General features: G+C 43.6%; 1 protein-coding gene across 1 annotated transcript in view; it reads left to right on the top strand.

Annotated features, from left to right (window-relative positions):
• Positions 1–20727, top strand: part of PTCD3 (pentatricopeptide repeat domain 3) — an 822782-nt gene that overhangs the window by 474965 nt on the left and 327090 nt on the right. The gene's annotated exons all lie outside the window — the stretch shown is intronic.

Here is a 20727-nt window from a genome sequence, read left to right as displayed (position 1 = left end):
CATGAGAAATCCTGCCTTTCCAGGTCTTTCTAAGCACTCCAAACCACACTGTTAATGTTCTTCACCTTGGAAGACCTCCAACCAACTCTGTGGTTGGAGAGATAATCCCAAGATCCTTCGAATGCTGGTCTGACACAAGTCACGCTGCTGAATCTTTTAAAGTGGAAATCCACCCATCAGGAGAGGCTGTGTGTGATAAAGCAGAATTCACCAACTCTGGGTGAGGATCCAGCCCGAAACTCAGCTACATTTCCCTATAGGATGTAGTGTCTCACTCAGTGCACAGCAGTTGAAATGTCCACAGGCTTGCTGAAATTCTGGGTTGGCCCTTGGAGAGGTCCTTTCTGACCCAGAGCCCTACCAAGCCAAGTCAAATTTTAAGAGTAGCTTCACTGCAAGCTGCTTGTGAGCCAGGATACTACTCCATGCATATTCAAATGACAAAAACAGATCTATAATTAGTGTTGGGGAAAAATGTTTGGTGCAGGGCAAGCAGGGACAGTGAGAAAGAGCAGCCTCCTCCCAGCTTGGAAACCTGCTGTAGCTCCTTCAAAACCCCTTTCCTTCCGACATTCAGGTTGACTCCTGATGAATTTTGAGACCTGGAGGAATCAGATAGTTTCCCAGTCATGTCATGTGCTTCTCTGGGTCAGGCTGCACGAGTAGCGCTCCTGATGGCACCAGAGTTGCCTCTGGATCTGTCACATGTTTGGGTCAGCAGTAAGCTTGGTCCTCCTAAATGCCATTTTCCTTTGATTGACCTTTCGTTCTGAGGAATTGCTGGATCACTCTCTGTCACAGGATCTATTCGCAGACCTTTATGACATTTAGAAAAGGGTGTGTTTCTTAGAGCCTTTCTGCCTGAAAAGAAAAACACTGGTGCAGCCCTTCATTAGCTCCTTCAGTAACTTCCTTGGGAAGAGGAATAAAAGCTTCCCCCCACTCTTCTTCCTGCTGTGAATCTTGCGAGATACAGCATGCACTTCTCAGTAGGGTACAGTCCTAGGACAAAGATGCTAAAGCCTTGCTTCTGTTCATTTAGTGCTGTAAATACTCCAATTTTATTACCTATCATCTTTGCATCAATAACTTTCTGCTCAAGCAGTATGCTCTGGAATCAGCACCTTCACAGATGCCAGAGGCTTCAAAGGCCCTGGCAAGCTAGTGGTAGCTGGACCTCCTAAAGCTGAGCTACAGCAAGAATAAAATGATATCATCACAAAGCTCTGTCTCTCTTTCTCATGCACAGGCATTCATTGGGTCTTATTTCACTACATATCTGTAGAGCCCTGTCTCAGGACTGCAACAGTGACAAATGAATGCTCTTCCAGTCAAGACACACTTTGGCACATCCTGACACTCTGTGCTGTCAGTATTTGTAGGGGAGGCAGGGGAAAGGGGAAATGTGTTTTGCAGAAGGGCCCTTCTCCAGTATCCCCTGGGCAGTTGGCACTGCTGACACAGAGCTGCCTCACACAAGGTACTGCAGAAATCCCACATTATCCAGGCAACAACATCTTCCCCCTATGAATCCTGAGGCTCTGAATACACTGAGCCACCCAGCACCACTCGGGTTCTCCTGGAGATTAATGTCCACGGTTTCTCTATGCCAGACCCATCTTTTGCTCTTTGAACAGAGCAAAAAAGATGTAGTAAAAACATGCTGAGCCCTCGATTTCCCTCGTGCAGCACTGGCACTGACGGGAGCTCCTCACCTTCCAGAACTGGTCCATAATATACCAGGAGGTGTTCAGGAGAGCAGAGTGCACAGTCAGCTCTCTCAGGGCACTGATTTGGGAGTGTCCCTGGTGTCTGATCCTGCAGGGCTGGGGCACGTGTGCGCTCACAGCTGAGTGCAGTGGTGCAGGAGCAGAGCCCAGGGCACAGTGCACAGCCCCACAGGCTGGATACATTTCTACAGCTGCTTAGAGAGGCAAAATCCCAGGAAAGCACCTGCTGCTTCACCTACAGCTGCCAGTGAGGTAAAAACAGACTGAACTCTGGCTGCTGCTGCCTTCCCATCCCTCACTGCTGCCGGCGTCTGTCTGTGGCTCTAACGCAGCAGGCAGATGAAATTACTCCTTGAGCAGCCACTGTTATGACCTCTGCTGTCCTAGACTCCAGCTTTGTGTTGTGTGTGAGCAGAAAAGATCTAATGTAGAGAGATATACCCTCTGGCTGCTCCCTATAGCACTGCCCTTGCCTTGTTTGTGGGCAGGGCAACACCACAAGAACTGGAGAGCAACAGGCATCATTCTGAAACCTGAAAACATTTTGTTAAATCATTGTTAAAATTGTGACTTCATATATTTACCAATGCAAAATGAATGCTAATATACACCATCTCTCTGGCTGGGGAGGGGATCCTGTGAATTGGATTCTTTCAAGACAGAGAAGCAGAGAGCAGTGCTCTCTGGTCCTGGGTGTAAATCTGGGGAAGGAGTCCCTATGTCATGCTACCCCCCTTTCTTTACCATTAGGCAGCAATTCCTGAAAACATCAGCTTTTTTAAGTGCTGAGATTCTGTAATCTGTGATGCTCTTGGACACAGAAATTACTTCTTCCAGCATTTTTCTATGGGATGTGGAAGAAGGGGACAGAAACAACGCTCTAGATAGATATTCCATCCAAATTACTGACACATACATTTTCATAGTCAGGGAGGGAGGGGGAATGGCGAGAAGGGAAAACAATCATCATTTCTTACTTCCACTCTTGCAGTTTTTCCCCAGGCAAAGGCAGCTTTCTGTAGCCACAGGGCACTGCTTTTAAGCCCCACCTTAACACAAGCCCAGTGGGGGCAGGTTTTCTTCAGTCCCCCTTTTCCTCAACCCAACAGTTTGAGGGAATCATTCCTTAATACTTTGGCTGAGGGGGAAGGGTGGGGTTTGACATCCGCGGATGTGACTTGGGAAGAAGTGACGAGAATGCAGCTGCCTCCCCCCTGTGCTTGGTTGTTATTCTTTCTCCAAACACAAACTAAATATAACTTTGCCCCATAACATTCAAATCATTTTAGTTACTAGAAGGGATCATGCCTGGAGTTCCAAGGGGCAGGGTGCAATCAGGCTTAAAATACAACTTAAACAACCCAGAACCTACATTTTCCACCAAGTTATTTTCTTGCTTGTAGTTTCCCCATCTGCAAATACATATAAACACACCCAGAAAGAAACCAACAAGCCCAGCCAGATGCCAAGTTTTCTGCTCATGATCATATAAACTCAGTCAAACATTAACAAGGAAATGCCATGATCACCTCATTTGTTTTAAATATTTCTGCTCATATACATGGAGACAAGTGTGCAGATTTATTTGCCTCATTTACGAATACAAGCAACTGGAATCTCCATTCTGTTCCATTATATAAAAGACAGATCCTACACCTGTCTTACTGAACAGCTGGGCAATTTTCAATTTATATCCACTATCCTACACCACAGAAAAGTCCCGCTTGCTGCTCTGCTGCTGACACTGCTTTACCAGCATTCCTGCTCTCTTCCCCAGTGCCTTGGAAGGGATGGTGGTTGCCATTTCTTGGCAAGAGGAGTTATGTAAAACCCAAGAAAGCCTCTTTGCTTTAGCAAATAGCTATTTCCGGGAAGCAGCAAAAACAATTTCTAGGAGTGTATTTAAGGCACAACAGTGGAATAACCTGGAGCTTCCTGTCCATATTTCTCACAGTCAAAAACACACACACGTATAATTATATTTTCCTGGACTGCATTGCAAAGTTCATGCACTCGTTCAACTCATACATGTAGTAAACATGATTTACAGCTCTGTGTGAAAACCCTCTAGATATATGGTGTTTTGATAGTGACTCAAACCTAGTGCTATAATTTAGTAACACCTAGCAGTGAAAGCTAAATGATCTCCCACTCCACATTCCTAACTTTCCATGAACCCCTTTTTACTGCTAACCTGGGGAGGAGATGCCGCTTCTACAATTGTTTGGACTCAGCCTGGCTATTCCTTCAACTAAACTGCACACTAACGTCAGGCTTCACATATGGTGAACGCACCAGCACTGACCCACGTCCTATGAGACCATTTGCCATCATACAGTTCAAAGTGAGCTTTATTAACACATTAAACATAATTACAAAGAGGAAATTCCAAGGAAGGTCAACAAGCCTGGACAGTTTCTTGGAATGGAAAGTAATTTATAATATCCACATACTGTATTGTAAAGTTTATAAAGAAGTTAAATAAGTTTTAAGAGCCCCATGGGTTATGTATATTTTATTATTTAATACCAAACACATTCACTTTCCATGTCGATAAGATTTCTTTTGAAGTGCTGTGTTAGCAAATTAGCAAAGTCATTTACCAAGAAGCACCCAAACAACCCAACAACATGCATGGGATTAGCATCAGGGGCTGAGGTACCAAAGGCAGTGTGTTCCTACAAGGAGAATACAGCCAAGTACAGAAATCTTTCATTACAATAGTGTGATGAAGGAATTGGACAAGCATCACCAACCAAACTGCTTGTTCAGTGTGAACACAATCTCTTATACCAGCACTTGAGGCAACATTTGGCCTTCACCACACTCATCACTGTAAAACCCGAACCGCCAAAGTCCTTAGTGCAAGGGTGGTTCACAGCAAAGTTGATTTCTTTCACCTTTCCCATGCTTCAAAATAAACACAGCTGGGAAGGACCACCTAAAAGCCATGTTTGAAACGTGCAGCCACAGTTGCCTAACTTGGGGTATTCACTGGGCTGTGCTGGACAACTCTCGCTTACAGTAGGGGTTTAACCCTTTCTCCAACAGTTTAACCCTCTCTGCAAGACCAACATGAGGATTATACACTCCCACTCCTGCACATTATTATTACCATTATTTGTATTGGCATTCCAGCTGTAATGATGGATCAGTGGATAGGGGCCTCTCTACACTAAGGGCTGGTCAAACACTACCAAGGAGCAAATCCCACAGGGAAGGGCTTACAAAGCAAGGATGGCACATGAGTAGGTGTTCCTGAAAGAGAGGAACTCTTGGCTTTCTGCACAGTTGGAAGCCATTACACGGAGAGCAGAACTGATAAAAATGCTCTTTGAGAGAGATAAAAGGATGAGTGTGTTGCCCATGTATCCCATTAACTAATGGAATAAGTAGTTCAAAGGACTGGTGAATCCAACTTCTTTTCATATTTTCAAAACAAAACAGTTTGCATTTCCAAAAGGTATGCATTAGCCAAGTGAAGTAGGGGTCAGCGTAGGGGTAACTGGTCCAAAAGCTTTGGTATGTGACATGAGGAGATGAGATTAGATGAGCTAATGGGTCCTTCTTGGCTTGAAAACATAGGCGCCCACAGACAAAAACAATGCTTATCAAAAACAATCAAGAGATTAAAGAAAAAACCAACAGCATCTCTGTAGAACAAAGACTCTTAGCGAGGAACACAAAAACACCACAAGTATTTGCTGACCAGCCCCGACGGCTGGTCAGGCTTAGATTTTGAAACAGCAGACTGTTTGTAGGAGCAAGCTCTAGTCTTGGGCTGCTGGGCTCAGCCAGACAAACTGATGGAGAAAACAGCCTTGTGGATCCATTTTACAGCAAATGAAGTGCCGTATTTTCTCTTTCTTCCCTACCTCTGTGGTAGGAGCTGCTTTCCTGATGAAATGGATATTTATTGATAGCACAAGAAGTGCTTGCCATATTTTTACATGAGTAATAACTAGCCCCTTGGGTGAAGGCTGCCAGTAAATTTCCTACTCTAGATGTTCCAAAACTAAGAAAAATAGAATATTTGGGAACATGTTCCCTTTAATTAAGTGCCCTGCATACACATTTCACTGACATTTAATAAAATAGTTACTGTATGTTAAACAATTGGCACTTGATTATTGCATAGATTTATTGCAGTTCAATAACAGCAGATGAGATACATATCTCTTACATGGTTTTTAAATCCTGGGAGCATATGTTTTCAATAATCAGTTGGTATTTATTTAACATGAAATTACCATCTTATTAAATTAAATGTGCATGGGTGACATTCAATTTCAATTGTTGCTGAACATTTCTTCAGCAGCAAAAAAGAGTAACATTATCCCTTAGGTTTTGAGGTAGCAAACGCAAAGGAGAGTTAGGATTACTTCAAATTACTTTTGAAGAAACAGACTTCATATGCTAGAAGGTTTATCCTCTAGTGTGGAAGAAAAGATATTATTTATTGTTTCTTAAGTGCTGCCAGTGGGCTTAGCGTGGGCCAAAAGAGAGGACTAACATTCCTGCTCTAAGGCTAAAATTATCCTGATGGTGCAGTTCAGGTATGCAGTTCAACGGGTAGCCAGAAGACTTTCTTTAGAGAAAAGTACAACAAAGGTGTGTTGGCACACATACCCACATAATCTACCTTCTCCATTCCCCTTCAAGAAGGCAAGCCCATCTGAATAATGGCACTCTTAATTCGAAGAGCATTTTTTTCAAAAGGAAGGGCCTTAAAACATGTTTTCAAGATTCTAAAATTAGAAGTTTGTGTTGTTATTTTTTTGTTTTGGTTTTGGGTTTTGGTTTTTTTTTTAAGTCTCCTGCTTCCAGGAAGAACAAACTGCCTAATTCTGGAAGAAAGCTAGAAATCCTCTGGCTTGAGGGAGGCAAGAGGATCCAGAACCCGACTGAAAATCCTGCCCCATAACCCCAACCTGCTCTCTCCAAAACTACTCCAAACCCCCAAACATCTCCACCACAGGTCACACAGGAACCATTCCTGCCAACATAAGGCATTTGTTTGCTTCCCATAATGTCTGGGAAACAATCCAGTCAGGCAGCCCTGAATTACCTTCTGGGGTGAATCTACCATAATTTTAACATAAATATGATTGTACTATGCAATTCCAACTGCTTCCCAATCATGCAAATCCTGCTTCACAACCCCAGTGGATTTCCCAGCCAAATTGCTCACCATCTCCAAGACTTTCAGTAAAAGAAACCAGACACTCTGCAAATCTCAGTTTAATTCACTTCTTTCGTATCAGAACTTCTCTTTGAGCCGCCAATTGCAATCACACTCCAAACCCCAAGGCTCCAAAGACAGGCATTTAAATCTGAACCAACCTGATCCAACTTTTGTCCCCTTCTTGTCCCTCCTGCCTGCAGGCAGTATTTTGTCACCTATCCATTTTATTTGAACAGCTCCTAGAAAACAGGACGCCCAAGTTCACGTTTGGAGACACAGGTTCCCCTTGAACTTTGGTTGTCAATATTTAACCCAGTCTAAGCACCGTGCAAGGTTTAATAAGTAATTAGCCATTTCCCTTACAGACAGATGCTTGTGTGAGCACTGTGCAGGCAGGAAATTGTAAGTGTCATTGTTTATGTCTGCAGGAAAACAGAAACCACGATGGTTGACTCCGTGCCATACGCGGGCACGACGCAAATGAAGACCTTTAAATAGTTGGTTTGCCTTTCAGCTGGCCCACAGTGGCAACTTCAGCCATACACTGAGACAGCAGCCTTCTCCTTTGTATCCAAGGATTCGGTTTTCCTCAAAATACTCTTAAAAATATTTTTAAACAAATTTCTCTCTAAGGGGTGAAACTGGAGAAGACTTTAAACTCCTCCATCCAATGCTGGTTCCTACTGGCCTTTGCCAATACCCAGGATGGAAAAGATGTGATTAAGTGCACTAAAGTCTCAGAAAAAAATCAGCATCTTGAACACTCACTCTTGAACACAAGACACTGCCAAAATATCCATAAACCTTCTGCTGTTGGGAAATCATCAGTGTCCCTGCATGGGGAGGCTGTTCTCAGCCCTCCCTCGGCTCTGTCCTCGTCACTGGGGGCTTCTAAGTTTGGCCACCACAAAAGCGTGGTAACAACTGTTTGAGGGTGACCACAAAGAGGTAAACATTGTGGTATTTAAGAACTGAAGATATTTTTGGATGCTTCTCTAGAACAGAAGACATTTCTAGCTGAATGGCTGCAGAGCAGGCTTGGTATATAGTGGCATGAATGTCTTCTATCAGAAAATTACATTTTTGTCAAGAACTAAGAGTTTGCCTGGTTTTGGTTTTTTCCAATATTCCCCCTTTCAGCTTGAGAAATCTTTTGTGTAATAATCTTGGCAAACCAAAATGAAACACATGCAAACTAAGAAGTTGTAATTTTAAAAGTATCTTGATTAAGCAATGGTAATATTTTTTTAATTGGTTGTTGTATCCCTCAAATGTGAAAACAGTTTTGAATGTGGGCAGGAATAAACTAACATACATATACATATACACATATGCAAATACACACACACACACAAACACACAGACATATATATATATATAAAACTTGTCTTGCTCCAAAAGAAAAATGTAGCAAAGCACCTTCTAAGACAGCAGTGTTTTAAAATTCTGCCTGAAACCATTTACTGTTGCCCTACCAAAACCTCCAATTCATGGTAGGTGTGATAGGAGCTGGCTCTTTCCAGCTCTCTCTAAATTAAACTGTCATCATAAAGGTCTACCTTAAATTTGCCCACATCAGTGTCTTAATTGTTTTGGACCAGAGGTGTGCTTTAAAATGAATTTTTTTATCTTCCCCACCAATTATACTTTACTTCACATCATGAAGCTGTTTTGGTGCACATGGGCTGAGTGGTCTTTGTATGAAATTGAGCTGCAAGGGGTGTTCCAGTTCAGATGAGCATTTAGTTCACAGGACCAAACAAAAGCTATTCTGAAGTGAAACACTCCTCTGAAATGGGGGTGCCAGGTCCTCAACACCAAATGCTTTGCTTTACAGATGCAGTCTTACCAAAGCCCATCAGCTGCTAATGCAGACACATTAAGCAATTGCTAGCTGGAGCCCTGGTAAAACAAAAGCAGAAGCGGTGCTCTTGCATTTCCATTAATGAGCACTCAATCTACATGACCAGACTGGAGTTGATCCAGAACAAACTCCCAAAATGCCTTTAGTGTGAACATCACCTCCTCAGCACCAAATATTTCACTTTAAAGATTTTTTTCCTGTTGTGCCATTCTACAGGCTAACTTAAGACACACCTGTACATCTCTTCCAGGAAGGGAAAAGCCTTAAATGCACTTTAAAATGAAGGTTTTACAAGGCTGAGTCAGTGAAAACTTACATTGAAACTCAAGAGACACCATGTCTCCTGCATATAAAAACAGGGAAAACATCACTGAATTCTTATAGCATTCACATCTGGTTCCTGCTCCCCAGACACTGAAGCACATATTACCTGATGTAAAAACAAAAGATACCTGTGTGTATTGGCAGGAGACAGGACTTCTGAAAGCATGAAACCCTCACACCTGCAGAATATTGTCAGATCTTGCATAGGAAACTGCATCAGCTCCAGGCCATACCCAAAGGAAAGCAGTAACACTTTCTGCAAGTGGATGGACTCTGAATGCCACAGCACAGCATTGAAACATACAATAATGCCTGCACAAGCCTGTGCACAAGTGACCTTCTGGCTGTGAAACTTGTTTTATCTCTGCCACAGTCTGAGGGCTGAGCTGGTGCCATGGACAGGGTTTCTGCAGCCTGCCTGCATCTGGGACAGCTTCAAACAGATCCACGTCCTCTTCTCCTCCTCTTCCACATGCTGATTCACTCACAACGATAGTGCAGTCTTATGTGGCTTTATTAACCTTTCTGTCAGGAGAAAGTGAAGACTTGTTCTGTTAGACTTACTATGTCCCATTGCACCACCTGGGATTGCCAAAGGCTTTGCTTTACAGTTCTAGGACTGTTCAACTACTGAAATCAGATAGAATCAGTGCATTTTACTGGTATGTTCAAAGCTTTGCTGCACCCCTTGCCGCTCAAAAGCTGCTTCTCTTCATCTGGAAGAAGGTATTCCTCCTGTACCTCTACTGCACACCAGTGTGGCATGTCTTAGGATGAGTGATATTTCCAAACCAGCACCTCACAGTGGGTCTATTCTGCCAAAATTGAAACATTGAAAATAAATATTTAAAATATAAACCCATTTAAACTTCCCAAGCTATTCGAAGGGTTTGGAAATATTTCTCCTTTGCTGAAGACTCCATTATTGCCCGTCTTTGATCTCCGCACATCTGCATGAGTACAAAGATGGTTCTAATTACTATTTGATACACAAGCAAACTACCAACACTCTGTTCTTAGCACAGCCTGTTGCTTTATTTGAGCTGCCCAAACCTCAGCAGCTATGGGAGTTCTGCTGACATCGACCGCTCCGCGATTCCAAATGACGCCATTCCACTGGCGGGCTACGCACTGGTATGTAACATCATATCCATCAGGTAGATAGAGCTACACTGGAATATCAATTAATGTGCAATCCTATTACCTCAGTGTCTGGTAATGTACAGCCCCAGCTACCCTCCTGCGAGGGTGCACGGGGGAGAAATCTGGAGAGCACGGCAGCTCCCTGGGAAAAGCTGCGCATGGGGAAATATCATCTCGTTGCGCGACTGCAGAGCTGCTGCTCATCCCCTCGTGCACGTGCGGGTACCAGCACACACACAGAGCATCAGCTGTCAGCACAAATTCCTGACTGCAGACTAAAGCACTGCCACAGTCTGTCTGATCAGCCTGTCCTGGTCGACGCACATCTGAGCAACTTGTCCGCTCGCATAAACCTTTCTGAGCTTCTCCGCTCACAGAAATAGGAGGTTTTACTGTTGCAGTGATCTGAACTTGTTCTTGAGGGAAGCCATGTCAGAAATCACTCTGTGCTGCTCAGTGGCCTTTCCAAGAGAGGAGTCAAGAGGTCAAAACCCAAGGTCAGAAAAAAGCAGACGCACAGGCTGTACCTGAGGCTGGAGAAATCAGCACACTCCTAATCAGTTGCTAATCCCCTAATCTTTATTGCATGTAAATTCCAATCCCTTCCCAATGGCTGTGCCATGGTATCCTCCAATCTGATTACAGTGAAACCCCATTGGAAGACTCATCGATAAAAGATGGAAATGTGTAAAATCAATTTGCTGTATTTCACAAACAGCACTGCACACCCCTTCAGGGATCAAAGAACCGCCATCAAATAGCAACAAATAAGGGGCTGTTAAAAACGCTCTTTATCCAGTAGTGGATGTGATTATTTGACAAAAGACAAAATTCACTTCCGAAGGGAGAACAGTGCTGTATTGTTTTGCAGACAGTAAAGGATCAGTTAGTGACTAAGGCAGAAAAGGCAGTGTAAGAAAGGTCGTCATTTAAGGCCATGCTTAAAAAGCGAGAGGGCAGAAGACAAGAGGGACTAAATGCACTCAGATTCACAATTTACTGGCAGGAGTTCAAACCCAGCCAGCAACCTCAGCTTTACCTCCAGAATGTACAGCAGGAGCACTGTTGGCATAGAGTAACTGGTCAATGAATTTGTCATTTGGCATTTATCTTGATATTAAGCAAAACTCTCCAAATTTTGGTCCTGAGCTCAATTAAGTTTTGCCTGAAGTGGCTTCACGCATAGGATCCACATCTCTGGTCCTCTGGGAATAGCCTCCATTATTGCTAAGTACAGCAGTTCTTGATGTTGAAAACAATGAAAAACTGATAACACTCACAAAAAATAAAATACCTTGGCAGGATCTCATTCTCATGTCACTTTCCTATGGTGAGCAGAAGGGAAGCCAAAGCCTCCTTTGTGTAATTCACCAGAAGACAAAGAAAAATACTAATTTAAAACAAAGTAGAGGCCAATTCAACTTGTGTGTTTCATCCATTGAGGGGAATTTGCCAGCATTCACAATCCTGTTTTTCAAATCTTATGATATTAGGCGCTTGTTTCTTACTGTCTCTTTTCTGAGGGCATAATCCTGAAGTAGACTCTCCTGTTTATTTGAACATGAAAGGAAATTTGTGACCTTTGTGATCGTGGGGAATCACTAAATGCTCTAAAAACAGGAAGCAAATAAATAAAACCCAATTTGTTGTAACATTCATGCTATTTAAGCCAGAGTTCTGATTTTCTGGGGTTTGACCCAGGAGTGCTGAACACGCAGGATTAGTAATGTGAGTGTTTCCCACAGAAGTGTCCCATGTTATTTATTTGAGCATCTTTATGACATGTATTTACAAAAAGCTGCACTGGCTGTGAGATCCAATAGCAGTAGGATCTAAAATAGCTTATGCTCCATTCACCATAGAGGAGATTATAAGCAGGTGTCTCTCCTAGAAAAACTGGCATGTTAAAACCAACAGGGAGCTGGCTCATATTCCCAGATGTTTGTCATTATGGGAAGGGGGGAGAAAAAGGGACGTTAGGGTCAATAAAGCCACACTGCTACTCTTGCAGCACCTACAGTCCAAGAGGGACTTCAGTAGCTCGGCTCTGCCACTGATAGAAATTTTACAAGACCTCTGCTCCAAACAGCCCTGAAATCAAAGGTCTGTTTACTTAGCCTTTGCTTGCTGGGCTTTAGGATAGTGCAAGGAAGATCAAAGGAGAGACCTCGTTTAACATGTCCAAGTACACAACCAGCAAGTCTGTTTATGTTGGATTCCTACACACTGAGAGTGCCGCTGTCTGTCAACACTTCAGGCTCATTTTCAGCAATATTGGGTGAGGAGGGAAATATTCAGAAAGGCCCCACAGATTTCAGTCCTGCTGAAACAGAAATGAAAGTCAGAGCAGGGAGTTCTGCTTGTAACTCTGACTGCCGAGGTCGAACACAAATTCCTTGAAGGGAAAAAGAATCCTTCACAGGTCAGGGACCTCTGGTCTCTGCTGAAGTGCTGCACCATTAAAAAGCAGTCAAAGTCTCATGAAAAGCTGGAAAAGACAATTTCGGTTCTGTATTATTTGAGTGCCACCTATTTTTATTGCCAATGTGCAGTGAGACTGAGGTACCTGGTTCGGCACTGGTAAGGGATGACAGCCTGAGCACCTAACACACAGAAAGAGGTGCAACAGCCATCAGCAATTCACGTCTTCCTGCAGTCTCCCATTGACACCTGCACAAGCCCACACTGGGGATGGAGCAGTTTGCAATGGCAGCCCATCAGCAAAGCTTAGTTTCCAGTGACCCTGCATTCTGTAGCTTTATTTCCCAGTGTATATTAGGGGGCAAGAAACTGATGACATATTCATTTATTTATTTGCTTGTTTGTTGCTTCTGCATTAAGGTCTCCCTCTTTAGAAAATTCATACACATATTTAGAAGAGGCTGAAGCCATGGCCTTTGCCCCAGGTGTGGTGCAGTGGGATTTTTCTTTTTTGCAGTCCTATTACAATCACTCCCTTCTACAAGACTTCTCACTTCCAAAAATTTTGAACTCAGTATCTCTCACATCACTCCTTCTCAAACAATGTGCGTGCAATTGGCTTATAGGCTTAAAAGCTATTGGAAAGGAGATCAATCCCCAAAAAATGCCACCACATGAATCTCACCTCTTTAGGAAACCAATGCAAAGACCCCAGACACAGATAGGTATGGAAAGTGCGCTCAGACAGAAGGAAACAGGTGGTATTTAACTTTGGAAACAGGGCTATTTCTTTAAAAGATCTATCTGAACATATAACCCCCATCTAGTATGACAGCAGAACAACAGAACCTCCACTAGGAAATCAAATCACAGCAGTTGGGATGGATCCACTTTATGCTGATTTCTTTTACCTTTTTTTGGTGCTTCTGTAAAAGTTTCCTAGAAAAACCCTCTCATGTTCTGATCAGTGTTGCTCAAAAGAAATAGAAACCCAGGACACACAGAAATCTGTAACCAGTGTTAGGAAACCAAGTCTCCCAACAGACAGCTGGTTCTAGAGGTGCCTCCTGCAGATGCCCTGCATCTCCCTCTGAAATACCCAAGAAAACTGTGGGCAGAGTCAAAGCATTGGATTGCACAGCCCATAGATGAGCCCAGTACAGGACTGTGATTCAAAATAGATGATATATACTATTCATCCATCTCCCACATGCTTTGACCTCAGATCACCTTTATTTCACCAGATGAGAAACTGAGACATTTTTGAAAAGCACTGCACATGTGCTTTGAGATTCTCAGCTGATGGAACCCTGAGTGGCACTCCTGGGGAGACCCAGATGGATATGTAAGTCCCAAGACTCACCAAAGAATCTTCGCTATTTTGCAGGGCAGATATCTTCCCTAACAAGGCAATACAGCCGGCTTTGCTCCACTTTATTCCACTGCCTCTGGTCAAAATCCTCATCTACACTCCTAAACTGTTCCCTCCCCCTCCTCCTGGCTCCAGTATCCAATCCCTTCATACACTTGCAGACAGTTATTGTCCCCTCAGGTGTCACTTAGCCAAGCTACACATATATTTAACAAGCAGTTCTTTTAATCTTCTCACATAAATCAGTCCCCCCAGTTGTCTGATCCGATCATCCAGGCCTGTCTCTCTCTGTCCGGACGAAAACCTTGTCTGTCTCCCTGACATCTCCTGGATGTTGAGCTGTCAGCTCAAGCTCAGAGCTCTTAATCTTCCTCCCCCTTCCCACCTCCTTCCTTAATTGCTGCGGACACCGCTACTGTCCCGCCTGTCGCTCAGGCCCACAGCCCAAGTGTTATTTTTTACTCTGCTCTCCCTCTAGGTCTCCCCATCCTGGCTCAGACCCTGAGTCAGAGTCTTTCTGCAGCTCGTTGATAAGCCCAGCCCTGGCTGTCCATCCACTCACTTGCAGTTTGCATCCAGACTCCCATCATATTTCATCATGATTCCTCTGCTCCAGCCTTGGCAAAACACACTCTTGCCTCATTCATATTAATCTTTTTCCAGGCACTGCTCTGGCCACTTCTACTTCTCTTTGCATCTACCTCTCCCTTTCCCTGCCACAGCAAACAGCTGCTACTTCTCTTCACTTGTCAAGGCTCCTCCTGGCCTCTTCCCACTCACTGTTCTATTACCTCTTCCCTACCAGAGGTCCACCCTCTTCCAGCTGCACCAAAATCCAGGCTCTCTCCTCACCTTTTACATTTTTCAAAGAAAATATAAGTACTTTCTACCAGGCTGCCTGCCCTGTGTGGGAGCAGCTCTCCCTTGGCATTGGCTGAGGCACTCAGCTCTCTCCCTGCACATGCCCCCTTAAAGCTTTCCTGCACCAGATACCCACTGTTAACAGTGAGCAGCTGAGCCTGGCACCTCTGCAGGTCCTCGTGGACAGCACCATCAAACAGCTTTAAGCTAAGAGAGGAGAGATTTAGATTAGATGTTAGGAAGAAATCCTTTACTCACAGGATAGGGATGCACTGGAACAGGCTCCTCAGAGAAGCTGTGGATGCCCCATCCTTGGAAGTGTTCAAGGCCAAGTTGGACAGGGCTTGGAGCAACCTGGTCTAATGGAAGGTGTCCCTCCCCGTGGAAGGGGGGTTGGAACTAAATGACTTTTGAGGTTTCTTCCAACTCAAACCATTCTCTGATTCTATGCTCCTTTGCTCCACCCATCTCTCTATCTTCCTGCCATCACCCTTCATCTCACGCCCCCAGGTAGCTCTCTGGGCACAGACTTCTTGCTGTGTCCAAATACCTTGCACAGTGGGGTAAAGGCCCTGAGCACAGCAGTGACACACACAAATCATGCTAATCACAACAGCCTCACTAGCACCTCTCCGCTGATTATCCTCATTTCTGCATCCACAGCATTAACGTATAATTGCATTTTAACAAGCTTCATTAGCACATTGCTTTGGTAAAGCTTAACACAGCCCAAGCACCCAAGGAAACCTCATGGTGCTTTTTTCTGCTCAATATAATTTCCAAGGCTTCTGTAACCTGATTTGTTAGGAATAACCTCAGGGCTGTAAAGCTTTTCTTCTGCCATCCAGCAATTAAGGAATAATTTGTCACGGAGCAAGTCAAGCTGCAGGGCAGGAAAGCCCTGTGCAACACAATGAAGCTGTGTAAACCCTAGCCCCCAGTGCAGGAATGAAGTGAGCATCCCTCCTCTCCTTCTTCATTAGCTGGGAGCTAGTGCTCAGCTCCTGTAAATGCTGCAGAGTCTTCTAAGTAATGCAACTCCGTCTGCAGGCAGAGAAATGCCTGTATGCACCCTGCTGAGTTACACTGGCTGAGGCTCTGCCCCTCCTGCACTCTTTTTGGACACTGTGCAGAAAGGTAAAGAGCCAGCTGCCAACCCATACTGTTGGCATGAGCTGTATAATGGAACAGGTCTAAGAAATGGGCTGCAAAGCTTTTTTAAACAAGTTTTAGGAAGCTCCAAAGGATAACTGAAACTCTGTCATTTTTTTAAGGATAACCATCCTGGGAACAAAAACGTTAGTAACTTAGGAATACGACAGAATGAGCAAAGGTAGGTGATGAGTTTGCAGCACTCTGGATGCCTTGAACTGACTTAATTTGGGCCCACTGGTATCCATGACAGGCATGAAACACAGAACCTTGGACAGACCAAGGCAAAATGTGGTGCATCCAGGACCAGATCAGGATGTGACCCTGGGAAGCAGCTCCCAAGGGACACACTCCATATTTCAACCAGTTTATGGTCTCCTAATTGTTCATGTGGCCATTGACAGATGCACACACATACATGGAGGAGTAACCGGTCTCACATTAGAAAGAAATAAGGGAAAGCTCTTACACCTATTGAGTATGATGAGTATTTCTGTCTGGCTAAACCTTTGCTAGCTTTAATGCTTTCTCCAGTTATCTTAGTCACATAAAAGTCAAACTCTTTCTCAAGCATTCCTGGAAAGATGTTTCCTGTTTTGGGGATGGAGGGAGGGTATTTTTAAATAAAAAATGATCTGACTGTGCTGACTGTGTACAATGCCCAGTCACAAAACCAGAAGTAGTTTTGCAGATGGAAGTTGTTACCTGATTTTTTTTTCCCTTAACATCCATAGTAGCCAGATTAAGGAACTGCTTGCTAACCTCAGTCACCGTTTCCAAAACCATACATATGAACAGCGTGGCAGGAATAGAAAGCTATAGAATATCAACTGCTGCACAGCCCCAGACAGCTGTGTGTGAAAACAGAAAACATGGGGTTAATGGTTCTTTTATACTTTTCTTTTAGGACTTACAGACAACCGAGGACTGGCATGGAGATCATTGATCACTGCTGGAAATTCCCCATGCAAAGAGACACTCTGAGCTTATGAAGTGAGAGCAACACTCAAATCCCATTAATTTAAAGGGAGATCAAAGTGTCCAGTATTTTGTCAGATACTCTAAATCTGTGGACAGAAAGGCTCCCATCTCACTATAAAATGGGTTCTCCTCCAGCAAACCCATCTCGTATCTCTATTTATCCATCCTTTGCAATTTTCCAGCTTATGCGCATAAAGAAGAAAAAAAAAACACAACAGTTGCTAACTATCTGATATTACAATAGTACATTCTTTAGGGATATGTACTTTTCACATCCTACTACCATTATTTTAATGTTCAGAGGTGGAGGAAAAACTTCACCCATCCACACCTTCCTCCCCCTTCACCAGACAAATAAGGCATTCAGCTTGTCTGAATTTAAATTTTTATTGGAGTTGATCCAGCAACCAGAGCACATTGCTAGAAGCCAAGGTCCTGCTTCCTTCAATACACCTCCTTCATTCTGACTCCCTGCTTTTGTACAGCTTTGGTAATCTCAATCTGTGGTCAGGGATAGGATAAAATTTCAGTTATTTCCCCCCTCAACGGCACAAAACAGGGCTTGCTCTTAAATCAAAAGCCCTGCACCCTAAACCTCTGGTTAAGTACTTAACTATAGGCAAGCCTTTGAAATCATCACAGGCTTTTTTCGTTTTTTTTTTCCTTAGATATATCTTGAAAACCACAGAAGTAAACCAAGTTCTCGGGAATATCAAAGGTATCCACAGGAAATTGGGGAAAGGGGGCACATAGGGTGGCTCCCCAATGCTTTCTTGGTCTGATCCTCTGAAGTAGATGGCATTACCATCCCTGATCAAGAATGTAAAATTTCCTCCCTTATCCTCCAGGGCATGAGAAAATATTGCTAACTTTTCTGGAAGCGTTAGGAGCAGACAGCAACTGGAATCCAAGCAGAAGTCAGATTTCTGTCATTGCCTTGGTAAATGGCCTCCACCTTTCTGCACAGGATGGTGTGGGTTCTCACATACCTTCTACTAATGTTTGGCTTTTCCTTTCTCGGTGTTTTTCCTTTTTTTCCCCTATTCCCTCTCCCCTATACAAACAGTAATTCAAGAACCACGATCAACCCTTCGCTTGGCTTCAGGTCTCTTGCATGGGCTAAAGTTACCTCCAGTTCTCCATCATGGTTTGGGGAATTTATTTATACTCCACGTTCTGGAGATAGACCCAGTGTCTTGCCAAGGGCTCGCATGGGTCTTACAAAAGGAACACTGACAAATATTTATGGAACCTAAAGTGAAATTCAAGACACTGTTAAAATAAAGTTTGCTTTAGTTTTTTTATTTTCCTGAAGAATTGACCTGGCTTTCTTGGCAAAAAGACTAATCCAAATGCTATTGGTATCTTAACAGCTCATAAGAACCACATGCTTCAAATAAAGCCATTACTATCAGACACACTGAGTGGTTCAATTAAACAAATATGAAAATAGACACTTCATCCTGCTTTAACTAAGTGGGATCATTCCAATCCTGAATCCAGACTGACAATGAAAATGATATAGTATTTATAGAGTAGCTTTTTATCCTGAAAGATCCCAAAGGATTACACAGACCCTGCTTCACACACTACCGAGATGCTGCCACTTCCAGGGAGGAACACATGAGCTGTCCCACAGCCCCGAGGAATGGCACATGGCACTTTAGACAGAGGAGCAGAAAAGAATTTCCCATTCAGCTGAAACTATAGAAGGGAATTCAGGCAAGTAGAATGGAGACTGTTTGGACTGGAGCACATCCAGCACAGAGGAGGTATAGTAATCTGGTGTTTTAAATATAGAAGTTAAGGCAAAACAATAAAAAAGGTTTTTTTAACTGTCCAGAAAACAGAATTTAGGGCGGAAAGAGAAATGCCATCTTGATGGTTTACAGTTTCATTCTTTCCACTTCAGCTGTGCATGGGAAATTCTCTAGAAGATGTTCTTGCTCACTAGTCCCTTCAGACCTGAATGGGAATACTCCAGAAGATGTTCTTGCTCACTATTCCCTTCAGGAATATAAGAACCAGGACTAATAATACTTTCCATGGTTGCCTGTTCACATAAGGATGACACAGGATACGTTATGAATTAAGGGCTTCAAGAAGCTTCGTCTGGTCACATACACTGCAGGGAGGGAAAAACAAGTCCATCTACATCACAGATCAACTGCTGCCTTGATCCCTGCTGGATCTTGCCCCATTTCACATCAGATGCATTGCAAATGTAATGCAGCCCAGTATGGAGAGAGCAGGAGACTTCCCACGGCTGCCCTGTGAGTCTGTGATGGCAACATCAGGAATACAGTTTTTGAACCCCAGTGCTCTACTGTGACAGCCTGGTGAGGCTTTTTCTCTCCAGGGCATGTTCCCTCCTGTGAAACCTTGGCCATGCATGAGGAGCTTAGGAAGACTCTGAGTATTACGTTAATAGGTGGCCAAAATATTTCCAGTGAGAAGATTTTGTGAAAGAAGAAAAATTAAACCACTGATTTGTGGAGCAGCAGCATGGCAGATCACGGTAAAACAGGGAAAATCCATTATTTTAAGAAGTTAGGGACGTGGGGACATGACATGAAGTCACATAGGCACGCACCAAATGTCAGCTGCAACTCTAGTTGCTACAGCAAGGACTGGAATAGCTCATCATGAAGAGCTCAGCCTGTGTATGTGTTCATCATGACACATCTGTGAAGAATCATAGAATCACTTACGTTGGAAAAGACCTTTAAGATCATCAAGCCCAACCATTAAACCAGCACTGCCAAGTCCACCACTAAACCATGTCCCCACATGCCACATCTACGTATCCTTTAAACCCATCCTGGTACGGTGAAGATAAGCAGCCCTGACTTTATTACTGCAAACATCCCCCCAGTACAGAAGTGTGAAAGAAATACACCTGTGCCATGAGAGCTCTTTACCCAGCACACAGACTAGCATTAGCAGAAGCATTTCTTCAGAACAATTAGCAAAAAGCATCAATCTTTAAAAGCTTCTTTTTTCCAGTTCATTTAGCCTAAAGTAGAGCAATCAAAGCTCTTCTGGCAGGATATCACATTCTCAATATGTAACCACTTAAAGGAAGAGGACAGCTATTGCAGAGAGATGTCCCAGGAGAAGAAATCATTGTACAAGTGAAAGGAATTTCTTTGGAGTAACTTTTAAAGTAATGTGAAGCTGCTTTTTTTTTTTTTTATTTTTTTGCCCCCTCTCTCCCCACGGACTGGACTATGAATCTTTCTTTTTCTAGTCAGCAGCTGTTCACACACCTAATTTTCTGTGATTTAAATGAAACCACTCAGGCAGATAATCAGGAGGCAGGGGCTAATTCTGTGGCCCTACAACCTCCAGGCACTATTTATCCCTCTGGAGGGGAATGGAATGAGCAAAAGGATAATACTCAGACTTAAGAGATGAGCAAACAAGGAAGAAGTTGCATGTTGCATAAAGGAGAAAACTTCCAGTGGCTCTACAAACTGCCAAGAGCCAAGTCTATCCTCCTATTTATATGTATTTTAGGGTGGTTTCAGTGCTCACAGAACTCACATCACTGATGGCAGAGGGAAAAGCACATCTATACAGAGATTGTGCATTTCCCTGCAGTGACAGGGAACCTGTCCTCAGGTATGACAGAAAAGGAGGATGCAGAGAGGTCAGCCCTGTCCTGCTCAGGGTTCCACAACACACAGGACAG

Source organism: Myiozetetes cayanensis, unplaced genomic scaffold, assembly GCF_022539395.1.
Source record: "Myiozetetes cayanensis isolate MyiCay16 unplaced genomic scaffold, myiCay2020 scf7, whole genome shotgun sequence".
NCBI classification, from domain to species: domain Eukaryota; kingdom Metazoa; phylum Chordata; class Aves; order Passeriformes; family Tyrannidae; genus Myiozetetes; species Myiozetetes cayanensis.
Note: the sequence above shows the minus strand (reverse complement) of the source record. Positions and strands in the feature narration are given on the sequence as shown.